The 15,829-nt window shown below is 39.4% G+C and overlaps 1 protein-coding gene and 1 long non-coding RNA gene across 10 annotated transcripts in view; one reads left to right on the plus strand and one right to left on the minus strand.

Annotated features, from left to right (window-relative positions):
* Positions 1-15,829, minus strand: part of LOC129777510 (histone-lysine N-methyltransferase 2D) — a 578,056-nt gene that overhangs the window by 445,889 nt on the left and 116,338 nt on the right. The gene's annotated exons all lie outside the window — the stretch shown is intronic.
* LOC129777516 (uncharacterized) lies at positions 10,981-11,791 on the plus strand. The gene is made up of 2 exons (XR_008743254.1): positions 10,981-11,228; positions 11,286-11,791. It is a non-coding gene; the product is annotated as an uncharacterized LOC129777516 (long non-coding RNA).

The following is a 15,829-nucleotide window of genomic DNA, read 5'->3' on the forward strand; positions in this document are numbered from 1 at the left end:
TGTGTATTGTTTGCAAGGAATAGGATCGACGAGCAAAAGTCTATGTGCGGTGAGATCAATGATTTATACAATTTAATTTTACTGTTCACCGTCAGTTCTTTTTTCAAACGACACAAAACGCCGTACTTCTTGGCAATCTTCTTAAACACATTATTAATGTTAGACTTGAATGTTAAATTATCATCAATGATAACTCCTAGGTATTTGATTTCATTCACGCGTTCTAATGTCTCACCATCTATTTCAAAATTTACGTCATTACTGGATATTTTGTTTTGCCAACATTCAATTTCAATTGTTTGAATTTAAGCCACTGAGCCAGAGAATGCAAATCTTCGTTTATGTGTTCCTCGGTTTCTTTTATATCCTTAGCTGCGATGAACAGGACAGTATCATCCGCGAACAAATTAATGTCACAATATCGTAAAACCCGTCGCAGATCATTTATATATAGAATAAACAAAATGGGCCCCTAGAACACTTCCCTGCGGCACCCCGAGTGAGTTGCCAATGGGATCGGAAAATGAATCATTAAAACGAGTCTTTTGAGTCCTGTCGCACAAATAGCTTTCGAACCATTTGTACGATATTCCTACAATTCCAATGCGCTCCAATGTTTGTAACAATAAGGGCCTAGAAATTGTTTCAAAAGCGCGTTTAAGATCCAGAAATACCGCAAATATAGTCTCTTTCGCCTCGATATTCTCTTTCCATTTTGCTAACACCAGATTCAGAGCGGTTTCACAAGATTGTCCCTCTCGATATCCCGACTGTTCCGGTATTAGCAAATTGTTGTTATCTACAAAATGCATCAACTGGCAACACAGCAAGTTCTAACATTATTTCTAATATGTGCAACATGTGATTAGGGCGGAACTCTTCGGCTTTATCCGTCCCATTAACTTTGAGGATCGGAATCACAAGGGATTCCTTCCAAACCGTTAGCACGTGCCCGGTTCGTAGAGATTCATTTATTAGGTCCAGTAGATCGTGTTCAATGACATGAAAGCAATCTTGTATCACTTTTGCGTTGACATTATCGATACCAGCCGATTTTTGCAATGAAAAACAAATATCTCTTAACTCAGCAAAAGTGATGGGTGAAAAACAATCTAGTCTACAATTGATATTTGTATTATTCCGTCAGTTTAACTGACCAAGTCAATACTTTGGTTGAATTTATCGGCAATAGTTTGGTCTGACTGCACTTCTGACCCTTCGAAAACTATACATCGCGGTACACTATTTTTAGAATTTAATATTTTTTTCAATAATTTCCATAGTTCTTTGCTATTACTTTGATGTTAATCGATTTTCCTCTGTATATATTCACTTCTAGTCTTTTTCAAGGCCTGTGAATATATAGCAAAGGCCTGTGAGACGCAGCAAATCAAAAGAGTACCAACTGTTCGAATTTTTTAATTCAATATATTTTTCAATCACTAATTTTTTAGTACACTCTCTCAGAATATCAGTCAGAACAACTGCTTTATGATTCAGATGTCCCGTCATTGCTGCAAAATCCAGGCTTGTCGAAACAAGCTGAGACATGGCTCCTTTGGAATATCTATTCCAGTTTTTAGTTTTTATTCTATTTCCATCAAGGTCATCCTGTCCATTCTCAATGTAAACAAAAATTGTCTCATGATCAGTTACTTCGAATTTGGCCTCTGTAACAGAATGGACAGTAGCAAAATTTGAATACACGTGATCTATTAGAGTTCTACTATATGTAGATATTCTAGTAGCTTCGTTAACAGATTGTTTTAAATTAAAGTAATGTGATAATTGTTTCAATTGATTCGAATTTCGCATATTAAGCCAGTCAATGTTAAGGTCACCAGCAATTATATTTAACTTACCGCAATTAACGAAGCTTTCCCACCAGTTTTCTAAAATTTCTAGAAAGCGCTGGTCACTAGAACTGGGGGAATGATATAAAATTCCATAATTTCCCATCTGCATACCTCTTTCAACTGAAATAGTCAAGAACCAATTATTTTCAACAGTATTTTCAACAGTGTATTTTTCGTATTTTTAGTTCTTGAAAGCGATAGCATTTTCGGCGATATGTTATATGTTGCAAACCATTTTCCAAACACATTGTAAGCTTTGAAACTATAATTTATTTTGCTTTCGTTTAATAAATAAACTTTACTTGTTTAAATGATGGTCAAAGAGTAAATAGGACACATGATAAAAATCGGGAACAGCGGGAACTCAAAAAATTCAATTTCTTGTGCAGGTTACTAGGCCGATCGGGTTACCTGTTAAATTGTAACATGGAAAGACAATTGTACAAGGTATAGCTTTGCTTTTGTCGGATGAGCATCTCTGCTAGGGATTTATGGTTATTTTCCACTGTTTCTTGGTGTTTTTCCCGCCGAATTTTCGCTGCATTCATTCATCACCGCTGTTGCCTCCAACCTCATCGAAACGGAGGACGCTCAGCAGCTGAGAAGCTCTTTGAATTCCAGCCGTAGACTTTTGCTGTCTTCGTTGGAACAAACGAACGATATTAAGTAGTAGTGGACAATTTTGAAAGACTCGTCACCATTTTGAGGCAATTGAAATTCTAAGGCTTCTACAGAAAGTGTGTTATTTTCATCTAAAATAAAATTTACATAATTTATAAATAATCTTAGAGCTCTTAATTTGTCTCTTCTTCTAATTTGCTTTAACTCAGGAAGAATGAAATTTTTAAAATTGACTCTTCTTCCCACGATTGTTTCCAATCGTGAGAGAGTGATACTCCAGAGTAGCCTAATTCTTTGACACTGCGTTATTTTGTGTTCTAAATTTTCTACTGCATTTGGACAGTACTGACACATAGGGCTGTCTATTCGATTTTGTCGATAAAGTAACGCAGCATTTGGTATTTTCCCGTTCACCAGTAGATAATATAAAGAGCGTTCGGCCGATGTAAGATTTCTGCTCTTGATGGTCTTCCAAACACTTTTCCAGAGCACGTTAGGGGTTTTCAACGAAATTTTTGGCGTTTGTATGCTTTTTCTGAAACAGTCGTGCAGAGAAGCATTCGATGGATTTTGCTTGAGACGATCAGGAACGTATGCTATAGTTTTTGCAACATTTTTTAGGCAAGGATATAGTGCTGGAACAGCTGCAACATTCGGTGGATTACCCAGACAATTCGAGAATGTGAATGAAAAGAGAGTGAATTCCATGTCTCTGATGAATCGACTGACTAGAAGCGCTTTGCATTTATACTTTGGCAGATGCAGATTGAGGGCACCCATGCTAACTGGTAGTGCAAATTGTTCTATGGATATTCTCGTTGGGTGCCGATCCCAGATGAAGCTGCCTATTTGAGATGTGATACGGGCAATTGCAATTGTTGGGACGAACTGTCGGCCAAACAGACTCGTCGGGTTGTTGCCAGCAGCCAATGTTGACTGCCACGGTTTTTGTCAGGTACAGAATAGATCCCGAACATAAGCCAAAGTCCATGAAGGTTTGTTCGATGATCGAAGCTTTTTGCTATCAGTTGTGATGATGGAAATCTTGTCCGCGTATGATACCACTAGATCAAGTTACAAACTGAGCGCAGCTTTTCAAGGAGGGGATGTCATTGAATGTACACAATAATAAATTGATTGCATCCCTATTTTTTTTTCTCTGGTTTTGGCTACGCCGTGGCTGGATTTTCCGTTGTCGAGTAGAGCTTAACTTGCTATATTGAACACGAATTACTATATAATACCAACCATTTGCTCTATGCTTGTTCCGACCAACTTCAACCTTAGCAAATTTTCACTGTCTTCTGAAGCTATTCCTTACCTTAAACTTTAAAATCCGACATGGGTGTAAATCAGGTCTATAGCCCAGCCCATACCGCGCTAGGTCTTCTGCGTGGCAGGGAGGAACATTCACAGCCGCGTGCAGGAAAAACACCCAAGCACGCCTTTTGACTAAGACGTGTGGAATGCAGGAATTTGTCACTCGAGCGACAAACAGATAAAATCTCCCTCAACCACTCCAGGAAAACTTTCGGGCGTGAGCTTCAAACACATAGCTCGGCAGCAAATTACACAGGGAATGCTGTGAATTTGTTGAATTTGATTACCGACAAAGTTTTCTCGTTAAATTTTCACTTCATATCGCGATTGCGGAGGAGCAAAGTTCACATGCTTCGCCTTGTTAAAAATTAAAATGTGATGAATTCACGCCAGAGATCCCAGGATTTCGCGAAAAATGGCCCAAAATAAACGACGAACTCGAGCGTTACATTGCTCCCAGATGGCTCTTTAGCTCAAAGTAAAATTTTTCCTAATTCCCGGTAAGCATGATGAATGTATTCGAGTGACCCTCTGTTGACAAAAAATAATCGTTTCCGAGAAACGAACGGTCACAGAAACTGCTCGTTCCGACTCGGAATGGCTTCCGAGCACTTCTGCAGAAACACGAAACTTGCTTCCAACACCCATTAGAAACAGATCCCCATTTGCATTTCCCTGGCCCATGTGATAAATTAATGTATCGTCACAGAGCAAGACAAACTTTTCCGATGAGCATTAGGGAAAAAAACATCGTCTCAAGTGGATAAAATATGCCATACTTCTGTCCACACCGAATGTTCGGTACTGAAATGGCCAGCAAAGGTCGAAAAGCGTTTGGCCCCAGAAAACCTAATCACATTACGATAAACTCCTGAGTCTCCTAGCCAGGAACGCCATAAATAAAACATAAACTTGTCGTTCCGTTCCGTCACCGGCACCACTTCCTGGCAACGAAGGATTCCGACCAGAGGAAAAACTTTCCCATATAATTTTACGGCCCATCACGCTTTTCCAGCGAATTGATGATTGCTTCCGAAGACCTCAATGTGTGTTGTTGTTATCTTTTTGGGAGAGCCTTCCTGGAAATATGCATGAGTTTCCAGCATCATCGTCGTATCACGGAACTACGGAACTACGCAACGGCGGCAACGGCAGTTATACCCATTTTATCAGGTAATCGTTTGCATATTTCCTCCGGGTGAGATAACTTCGTCCGACTCCGAAAGGGGGGAGAGGGGGAAATCGCTGCAAAGTGCTGTGGTTCATCTTCACCGACATTTGATATACGACACACCCGAGAGCGCTGAACTGTGTACTTTGTGTACTCTTGCCGATGCTTATGTGGTTTGGACGAGCTTTGCTTACATTCCGCTGCTATCAAAACAACTCTCGAGGGGAGCAACGAGGGTTTTAACTAGGAAAACCAGATTATTAATTTCCATTTTGTTTATTATTTTGCAGATGATGCTCGTGAGAGGTGTCTGTAATTAGTATTCTACATACAAATTGAGAAGTGACAGTCACCTAACAACGGATTCGTTTGAAAAAAATCAGATGGAGCAGACTTCTAATAACATTTTAACACATACACATTCCTTACAACTTAGTATACGAGGGTCAGTAAAATATGAACAGGGACGAGGTTGTTCAGCTTTCTAGCAGAGTCAAGAAACACCGACCACATTTCTATGAAATTCGTCTGGACAACTGCTCACTCTATCTGTAGTTGGACATTGGTTTAGCATTAGATGAGAAACTCTCATCGAAAACCGTGAATGGTTTTTCGGTGCAGAGCATGAGTCATAATCGAAAGCAGACAACCACATAGTAACCGATTTCCTCCGATTGAGTTAAGGGGGGACCCCTACCTGGATTGTCAAAAAAAAAGAATTTTCGTGATTTCAGATGTTAGGAATAAAGTGAAGAGTTCGGATATTTTGATTATTGTTTAAGGTATATTTGAAGATGTATTTTCCATTTTTTGAGTGAACGAATAATGCACGAATTACGCTGTTGACAGCTGGATGTATAGATGCTTTCTGAAAACTAGTACCTTACTAGTGGTATCGATTCTTAACACTTTGAGCCCCACGTCGGTCCCTAGGGGTCAGCGCTGACTGACTGGGACAGACAGTTACCGAATAATAATGTAAAAATACACACGGTTTGTTTTACAAAATGAGACTACTTTCTAGTCGTATTTCTGAATATTTTCTACAAATTTTTCTTTGAGCAATTCCCTCAAGCATGGCTTGCAATTTTTGTTGACACTGAGTATATATCAAACATAGGAACACAGTTTTAATTCGTGAACAGGTTCACTAGACATAAACGCTCTTTCGGAAAAAGTGTTAACTGATATATTGTTGAATAAAGTTTAAGATTAGTATAGTTTCTTATTGTGGTGGCTAAAAGCAGAGTAGAATTGGGCGATCTTGGATCGATATTTAGAAGATCGATTCATATACCATTCCTGTAGAATCTTGCAATACAAAGATAGTTTTGTTTGAATGAAAAATTTCCCCTTCATTTTTGATGGTTAAATGTTCAACAAATAATAATCGCATCGCAATTCGAAAGGCAGTATTTTGGCACTTTTAGACGTAGAACTACATCTTTCAGAAAGGGTGCCAAATCAGAAAACCGGTATGAAATAAAGTTAACGTTCATAACTATTTTCACTATGAACAAATTCTCATGATTTGCATACCAATCGAATCGGAAATTCTCTAAGATTTGTTTGGTATGCTATACATTACAGTTCACTAATTTCTAAACGGTTTAAATTCGTGAAAACATATATATATATATATATATATATATATATATATATATATATATATATATATATATATATATATATATATATATATATATATATATATATATATAACTGACGATAGTCAGTGTACAGCTGCTGATCCTTCACGAGTCTTGCTTCGAATTGACCAAAACGACGACGAGCCATGTGCTTTGAATCGCCTAGCGTAACTTCTAGGTCTTTGAAGGGCAAAGCGACAACATATCGTCCATTTTCGTCACGGGTATAGGTTGACACGAAGTGCTCTTCCGCAGCCAGCTCCTCCGCAGAACAAAGTCGTTCGCTACCGTAGCTTTCGAGATGCCAAAACTTGGATATTTGATCGTCCAACTGCTCATTCGTCACGATCAGGGTTTGCAAAATAGGGTAGCTTGGCTTTCCCGAAATCGCACCTCCAGCAACCCAGCCGAAAACAGTTTCTCTAAACAAGGGTAGATCATCATCGATTTTGTGCGATTTGCTCAGCATAATTTTGTTCCAGTCAACGATACCAAACAGGATGTCGATTTTCGCAGGTTGATTGAAGAACGGATCAGCGAGAACGACCGACGCTGGGATGTCCCACTTGGCGATATCTAATCGACGCAAAGGTAGCTTAGTAGTGATACTGTGAGTGACTAAGAATTCTGCGAACGATTGGTAATTGGACGACTTCGAATTGACTTCAGCCACTGCTGCTTCGACAATTTTCTTCCCAGCTCCACCGAATCCGACCACAGAAACATTCGAAGGAAAAGTTTTTAATCGTAACCTATGCACACACGCTGTAGTCATAAAAGTGGACATTGCACATGAATCGAGGACAGCACGGCACTCTTGGAACTCTCCGTTACCTCCACGAACGAGAACGATTGCGGTATGCAGAAATGCTTGATCAACGGTTGCCATTAACTGTACCTTTTTCGGCGACGTATGTGGTTGGGACCACACGACTTCTTTTGGGATCTCTCTCGGAACTTGAGCTTCAGATTGTTTCGACACGCTGCATAGCTCGACCTGCTTGCATCCTTCTTTGGGATATTCAACATTGGAAACGTTCGCTTTCCGACCGGTTGTAGCTGCGTTGATCTGTTTCGATTCGAAGTGTAGCAGGGTATTATGACGTTGGCCACAATCCTTGCATGAACTGCTCTTGCAATCAGTAACCATGTGGCGGTTACTGAAGCAATTGACACACAACTTTAACTCTTTCACCCTCTGGAACCGCTGGGCTGGAGATTTGGCCAAGAAATTGTAGCACTCCCACCCAACACCCAAACTTCCTCGAATTGTCTGGGCGAGTGGAGCTCACAAAAACTTTGGGTGTTACCTTCATTCCACCGGGTTTGACGAGGTGGCGAGATGTAACCTTGTGATCAATTTCGATATTTTCCAGTATTCGACACCGATTTTGTAGAAACTCGACCATTTCACTCCATTTGACTAAAGCTGTGCCAACGGCATGTGATTCAAAATCCTTATGGGTATCCTTGTCTAAACGAGAGGCGACGATGTTGACGACCATTGCTTCGGAGAGGGAATCGAGGTTTAATTTGAGGGATGAAAGGGCACGGAGATTTTTCTGCACGACGTTGATCAGTTCGCGAAGGGCGGACGACGATTCATTTTGAAGGGGCTTGATTTGGAAGATTTCAGCAAGATGGCGGTCGACGAGCCAACGACGATTTTCGTACCTACTTTCTAGGGCATTCCACAAAGACGAGAACGATTCTTCCGGGGTTTCGATACTGGCAGTTTCACCGGACAAACACGACCGAAGATAGTGCAAACGTTGTTGATCATTCAACGCTTCGTTACGACGAACAAGATGATTAAACTGGCCTCGAAAGTACAACCATTCTTCATAGTGACCAGAGAAATGAGGCAACGTAATGTCAGGCAGCTTGATTTTCGATTCAGTGCAAGTTTTCGGAACATGTGTATCGATAATGGTCTTTTCATGAGGCTGCGAAAGTGGCTTAAGTTTCATCGCGATTTGATAATTGATCTCACTAAGCAAGTCATAGAACTCTTCACCTATTAGTTTCACCGATGCCACTTCATCATCCTTGATTAAGCCATAAATTTTTCCTTCAACATCGAAAAAACTCATACGCATTTCCTCCAGTGTCTGGCGAATTATTTCCAAACGCAGAGGGTCATTTTTGTCACAATCAAAAGAGGTCACAAAGGTCAAATTTTTATTCGCACGCTCCTTCAGAGCTTGCATTGTTCTCTGTAGAGACAAAGCCAACGCTTTCTTTTCAGCAGCCATTGTATTGATTAGATTGTCTTCGCACAATGTGCTCAACAAAATGGCGATAGCGACGCTACTTCACACAAAAGAATTTCGCACAAAGACCACACGATTCTATTAACTTCAATTGGACGCGCTTTGCTCTAGCTCAAACGATCACCACCTACCTTTGCTCCCCCTCGAAACGTTTGCTCTCCTCGATACTGGCTTCTGGAAATTCCGCTGCTCACTACTATGACGGCGACGACGGTGCAATTCGATTTCTCCACGATTGGTCACGCTTCGTTACCGGCGGAAAAGAATCCGGTTCGAAGGACCTTTTGATGTGCGAAACTCGACACTGTCCGGTTCCTTAACTGGCGGAACCTATGAACAACCGGTTCTATCTTTTCGCTCGGTTCCGAGAAGCGATCACTTTCGATCAAACTGTTCTTGTTCGGATCTGTTGTAAAGAAACGTCCGATGTTCTCGACTAGCTAACAACAACTCACTACTAATTTTATTTGTGCGCACAAATTTATCTTCTAAGCTACAATTCTATACATATGTCTGTATATATTTTGGGCCTGATTCTCCAGCGCGAATGGAATGTGTCAACAATGAACTCCTCAAAGTCACATAACCCAGATCACCGTATCGCCGAAGGCGATTGCCCTGACGTGAGAGGTTCATTTTGGAGTAAAATACTCAATGAATTACAAATGGTGCGGTGTTCATTGAAATATATGTCAAAGCTTGTGTTTTTTGCAAAGGCTCTATGTATTCAATGTGTTTCATGAATATATATTTCTCGCGTAACTTTTGAAAACGTCCTAAGTAACAAATGTAAACAAATCGAGTTAATGGATGCACACTATTAGTTATCAATCATGTAATGCATTGAGAAAACAATCGTTCAAGTGGTGACCGGAATAAATCGCCACAGTAAACAACTGCAACAGAAACAACCGCTTAGAAAAAGTGTAGTAGGCTAGAAATATTTGGCGCGGGAAAAACATCATGTGCCTCACATTTCTATTATAAATTTATTCTCTTGTTCTCGTTTTTCGAAATTTATTCTGAGGACAATGTAATGGGGACGAAGTCCCCATTTGGCGAGGATAAGGAATCGAGGCGGCCCATGCCGCCAAGATGACGCAATCCGAGTCCACCGCCGACCCGCCGTCGGAAGCGGCGGTGTCTCGCACGCAAACCTGGGATCCACTGATTGCCCGGTTAGTTTGAAACATAGGATACGATCCTTTAGCAATGTCCGACCGAGCTCTAGCGAGCGTCGGACGGTATACGTCTGCCCGGGGCGTTACGTTTGCCTGGGGCGATACGTTTGCCCGGTTAATTCTTGTTTTGAAATACAATACCGCGCCACAATATTTATAGCCTACTACACATTTTATAAGCGGTGGTTTCTGTTGCAGTCGTTTTCTGTGGCGATTTATTCCGGGAACCCGTTCAAGTATCTATCCTTTTCACCTTTTTATCGCCGATACAAAAAATGACCAATGTACAGATTCGAATTTTGAGCACTCGACTGTTACTTCGGACACCACTTTCCTCTGACGCTCGATACATCCGAAGTAACAAAGCAACCAATACAACACGAAATCGCACTTCGGTCATTTTGAGTTTTTGTTATTTTCGGGTGTTGATATCGTTTTTAGTTCAATTCAACGAGTTATAACAATAATGATCTACTTTTAGCACGAAGTGCAAGTATTTGGATCGTTGTTTAGTAGTTATTTTCAGATTCTCATCGTGCAACGTTATTTGTCCAATGTACAAAGCGGGCAGTCAAAACGTCCAATGTAACATTTTTCGCTCGAAGGCTTGAATTTCTAACTAAAATCACATGACAACAGTTACGATTGGTTTTTCAGATTTATTATTGACTGCTAGTGGTAAAAGTAGTGATAAAGATCGATTCCTTTTGAAACAATTCGCGGAACAATATTCCGATCTTCAACTCCGTTTTTCTCGAGTTGATGTGAATGTTACATAGGACCTTTTCAAAAGTTACGCGAGATTTCTTTTATTTTAAAAATTTTCATTCCTTGTTACAAATATGTACAGGTAATAATTTCGTTCATCTTTATAAATGTTTTCCTCTTATTATAATTGATGAAAAATAATATTACTGGGATAAGAAAACAAATAAAAATATATTTTCAAATCTGTCCCTTTGCATTAATATGAGTGTATGTTATATCAATTGTTTTGATTTCGTATCCGTGTTTTAATTCCGCATTCGTTTTTTGACTTAGTGTCCGGTGCTGATTTTAGCGTAATTATTGCTAAAAGTTTATCGGAAGGTTGACTATTCTTTATAGCATTACAGTGAACATTAATGTTATTGTCGCCTCACATAAAAGTCATCAAGGTAAGATATATTTATTATCGCATTCAAATAAATTTAAAAGCTAAATTTTGTTCACAGACAATGAGCCGATAAAAATGATGGTGCTGTCAAGGATCTTGTAATTCCACTGTCCGAAACTGCGCTGTTATCGTTTGGATTCTCACTGGATGAGCCCGGTGAGCACGCATCTCGCATCTACCTTATGGTCAAGCTGGGTCTTGAAATTGATAAGCACAGATGATACTCCATCCGCAACTACTGATGAAGATGCTCCTCCACTAGTGGGTGACACCGAGGATGCCTCACACATGGAAGAAGTTGATTAAGCAAATACAGTTTTTAACTACTTAAGTAGCTTTTCGTAATTTTTGAAAGTCTGATTTGTGTTTTTGGAGAAAGGAAACGGTATGCTGAATTGAGTTTCTCGTATCAGTTAGGGTCAACTATTGTAAACTTTTAATTTAATGTTGTACCGCGTTATAACGGCTGCAGAAGATTCTTGTCATTAGTAATAGCATACCAAATACTTGAACTGACTACATGTTAATAATAAATATAAATTATTTCAGAATGCACAGTTTAAATGGATTGCATTCGAAATTGCCTATTTTTGTCCGAAAATTCTCACAATGTTGATGATGACTACATCTTTGAATCTGGAGTAGTGATTGCCCGTTTGGAACGGCGAATGATTAGAGATCGTTCAAGTCCATTGGAAACGCTTAATCCTATTTTTGACCATTACTGGTACTAGTCGATAACAAATGAGGATACGACTTCAAAAGGCACAAAATGGCATGTTTTTCCATTGCAATCGCCCACGAGAATTGAGTGAGTGTTCATAAGAGTTCATTCAAGCTAAAAATCTCACCACAGTCGCCTTCGGAAATTGAGTGAGACAGTTTTTGCGAGCTGTCACTTCTCATTCGCGCATCAGAATCAGCCCCTTTATTTACACATTCTGCTCCGCCGGCGATGATTGTAGGTAGCGTTGAGACTCGCTTCGTGACGGTGACGACGATGATCGAAGACGATGATAATGATGATTATAAACACTGATGCATCTCGCTCGGTACAGGCAAGCTCGGCACTCGCTGTTTTCGAACTCTCGCTCTCGTTACTTATTGTTTCGATTGTTGCTATCCTCGTTACTCGGGAATCTCAGCTTATGCTGCTGATCGACACTAGGGTAAGCTGACTCGTAACTGCCACTGGTTCGAACGATTATTTCTCCGGAACGATAGGTCTTAACTATTGAGAACTGTGTTTAAAAATGGTACATGATGACTCTTTGTCTTAGTCCGCTTGATTGAATAAAACAAAATTGAATAAAAATTACAGCTTTTGAGCAATAAAAAACTCGAAATTAAATGCAATTACTACACACTCAATCACAGTCCTATGTCAAGATCCCGTCCGTGCCCCTAGGTTTAGACCCATCAACTTTTTTTTTTTCGTTAATATAACAAATTATCCTGGTACAGAATTTATTGGAGTTTTCAAAACTGCCTGCCGATTTGCGAATCGATAATTATTTATTGAACAATTGATCATCAAAGACGATTTGCTCGCAAAATATTACAAAACTAAAAAGTTCAAACTTTAAAATTATGTGCATCCCATCTTTATGCGTTCATTCTATGTACAAAAAATGTATTTTAAATGTATCAAGTAACTTGCCCCCGGCTTGCATGTAGAGACGTCGGTTAATCGTTCGACTAATTCAAATAATCAAATATCTGCAATTTTATTCGAGTAATTTTGTATCGAATAATGGAAAATCAAAATATGAATACATCGAATAATTATCAAAGTAATCGCGATTAATGAAAAAGGGAACCATTTTTTTTCAAAAAATACATTGCAAAATTTGTTTAACCGTCATGGTGTTTCGTCGAAATTCATCGAATATGCTAAACCATTTACGGTTGAAGCATAAAAATGATTCCCTGATGGTGGAGGAGACTGGAAGAAGAATTCAGGGTCTGCAGGAGTAAAACTGCGGCCTTGAAGAAGGTGGGCTCAGCTCCCGTTCTAAAATAGTAGTATTCAAATTCAGAGTGCCAACGAACAAAATACCATACTAGGGGTCAATGATTCTATGAATACACTTTTTTTGAACTAGTAGCTATAGGGACCAAACAGAAATATTTAAACAAATCTGCTATATCAACAACATTCGAAGAACAGGTAATTTTGAACAGGAAAAAAATTATGTTTGTGCAATAAAAATATTACGCATCATTTTCATGGTGTGTTCTTTTTTCAATCGTCCTCAAAAAATCATGAATTGGTAAATTTATCAACATACTGAAATACTATTTCATTTAAAAGCCATTATTCTGCACCATGCTTATTTCAAAATTATATTTAATGTAACTTTTAAAATTATGACATCATTTTTTTGTTGTTATAAATGTCTGTTCTTTTTGATTACAATAAATATTCACTCGATTAATCGACAATCGAATAAACGAAAAATTTAGACATCTCTATTTGCATGTATTTGCAATGACGATTTCCCCTTGGTTTTAAAGTCTGTGTTGGGGAAACCGTATTCCGCTGTTACTCTGGTTGACATTTCATAACTATTTTATTGTTCATCTGAGGAAAAATGAAATTGTTTTCATTGTGATAGACGCGTAGAAATATTTCCTAATAGTTGATGCAAACATCTTTGCGATCTACTAAAAAATGTTCGAGTTATAAGCATTCGAAATGTTTAATTTTTTTTCCTACATAATCAGTGTTTAGTTTTCATTTATCTCCAACATATACTGGTTGGACGTGAACCTGCGTCAAAAACGTTTATTGAAGGCTAGAAAAGGGAGAACGCGATAATGTTTTTCAAAATGAAAAAGAAAATTCCTCATTACTTCCAGTTAGTTGTTATTCTGACGTCCACATCAAGCGTACCAAGCATCTTCACTCTGTGCCTCACCCTGTTGATGTCTGCACTTTTTCGTTATTGTTCCAGTACTATGAACCGCACAAAATGCAATTTAACAATTCCACCTTGGCACCTACATCGACACTCACGAAGAAAAACAACTTTATTCAATTCGATTCTCCGAACTTGAAATGTGGGAAAAAAAATCTCGAGTATTTTGGCTATGCCATTGCAGAGAAATAAACTATCCATGTTTTTTCTCTATTTCCCATTCAACTGGTTTGAGTGCAGTGGTAATTTCACATTTAGTTTTTGAAGTAAATCAAGTTTTGTTTGTTTACACGTCTGCTGTTTTTCCGCTTCAAAAAAAGTACAATTCATGTCTAATAATTGTACTGCTTTTTTGGTTGTTTAGTTCCTATAGTTCATCCATAAATTGACGCATTTTTTCTTGTAAATATCCACAAAACATCAAACCAAAAAATGGCGACCAGTAACTTTGCCCATTCCAGGGCAGCTCTGTATTACACAAACGATATCATAATAATTAAGATTTCCCTCGTTGCGCAGTATTCTGCAGCTGACGCCATAAAACACCAATCCCAATTTGGGAATACGTTTCAGAGGGCTGAGGCAGCGTGCGCTAATGAACCTTAACCCGATACGGCGGTACGACCCTTCAGAGCTTTTTCCTCCCCGTCGGAGACAATGGGGCATCTCCTGGGTATGACATGGCGATGAAAGAGGTGTCGCTTTGTCAACGGCCAACAATTCCTGAAGCAGCGCGATGGGTGACAACATGCTGTCCTCCAATGGTTCTACCTCGGCAACGGCAATCCGTATTTCGATCACGTACGACTCACAAATACTCCCGGCCATATGTGTGTCATCCAAATATATGGGACCTCCCCAAAAACAAAGGAACAAAAAAGAAGCGAGATTACGGTGGGAGACGAAACTGATGACTGCGGTATTTTTCCTCCGACTCGTTTCCCCCAAACGTGGGATCAAGTGAACAGTTGGTCGTGATGTTACTCCACAAGCGTGTGTGTGCACGAGTGCTGCTCCAATGATTCGTCAACAGAGGACTCGAATATTGATGCCATTCACGTGGATGCTTTATATTGCCACTGCTCTTATGATGTCGAAAATGACACATTTATTTCGACTCGTGCACTGTCACGAAGTGTTATAAGTCTTGAAAGTGAAGATTTTTATGATGCTTATGACGCTCGACGCTAGTGTTGGCTTCAATAAAAAATATAAATCTTATTTTATCACCCATTTGATTTTAATAAGGCAATTTGAATTCATATGGTACTTTTTTCCTGTTCTTATACCAAATCGCAAAAAGCTGTCTAAAGGAAAGATACGTGCCCACTCCCTCCACAAAATGACTTGATTATTATTCCATTCTCGGTAACCCGGCGCCCATAACACCAGATTAGACCAGCAATTATTTCTATGCGTATTAATCCTGGTAACACCTCCACACGATTGCAGTACTTTTGTGTCATCCCAATGGACCTGTTCCGGTCAGGTCGGTATGTGATGCGCTCGTGTCACACTAAATACTGCACACAGCAGACTAACAGACGTCTCCTGATTGACTTGGCAAATCCTTTCGGGCGTTGCAGCGAATCTGACGCGAGTCAAAACCTCCGTTTGCCTCCGTCGCTCCGTTTCATCATTCGAATGTAAATCGTAAATCCCTTTGCAAATTAAAATCCCA

Source organism: Toxorhynchites rutilus, chromosome 3, assembly GCF_029784135.1.
Source record: "Toxorhynchites rutilus septentrionalis strain SRP chromosome 3, ASM2978413v1, whole genome shotgun sequence".
NCBI lineage: Eukaryota > Metazoa > Arthropoda > Insecta > Diptera > Culicidae > Toxorhynchites > Toxorhynchites rutilus.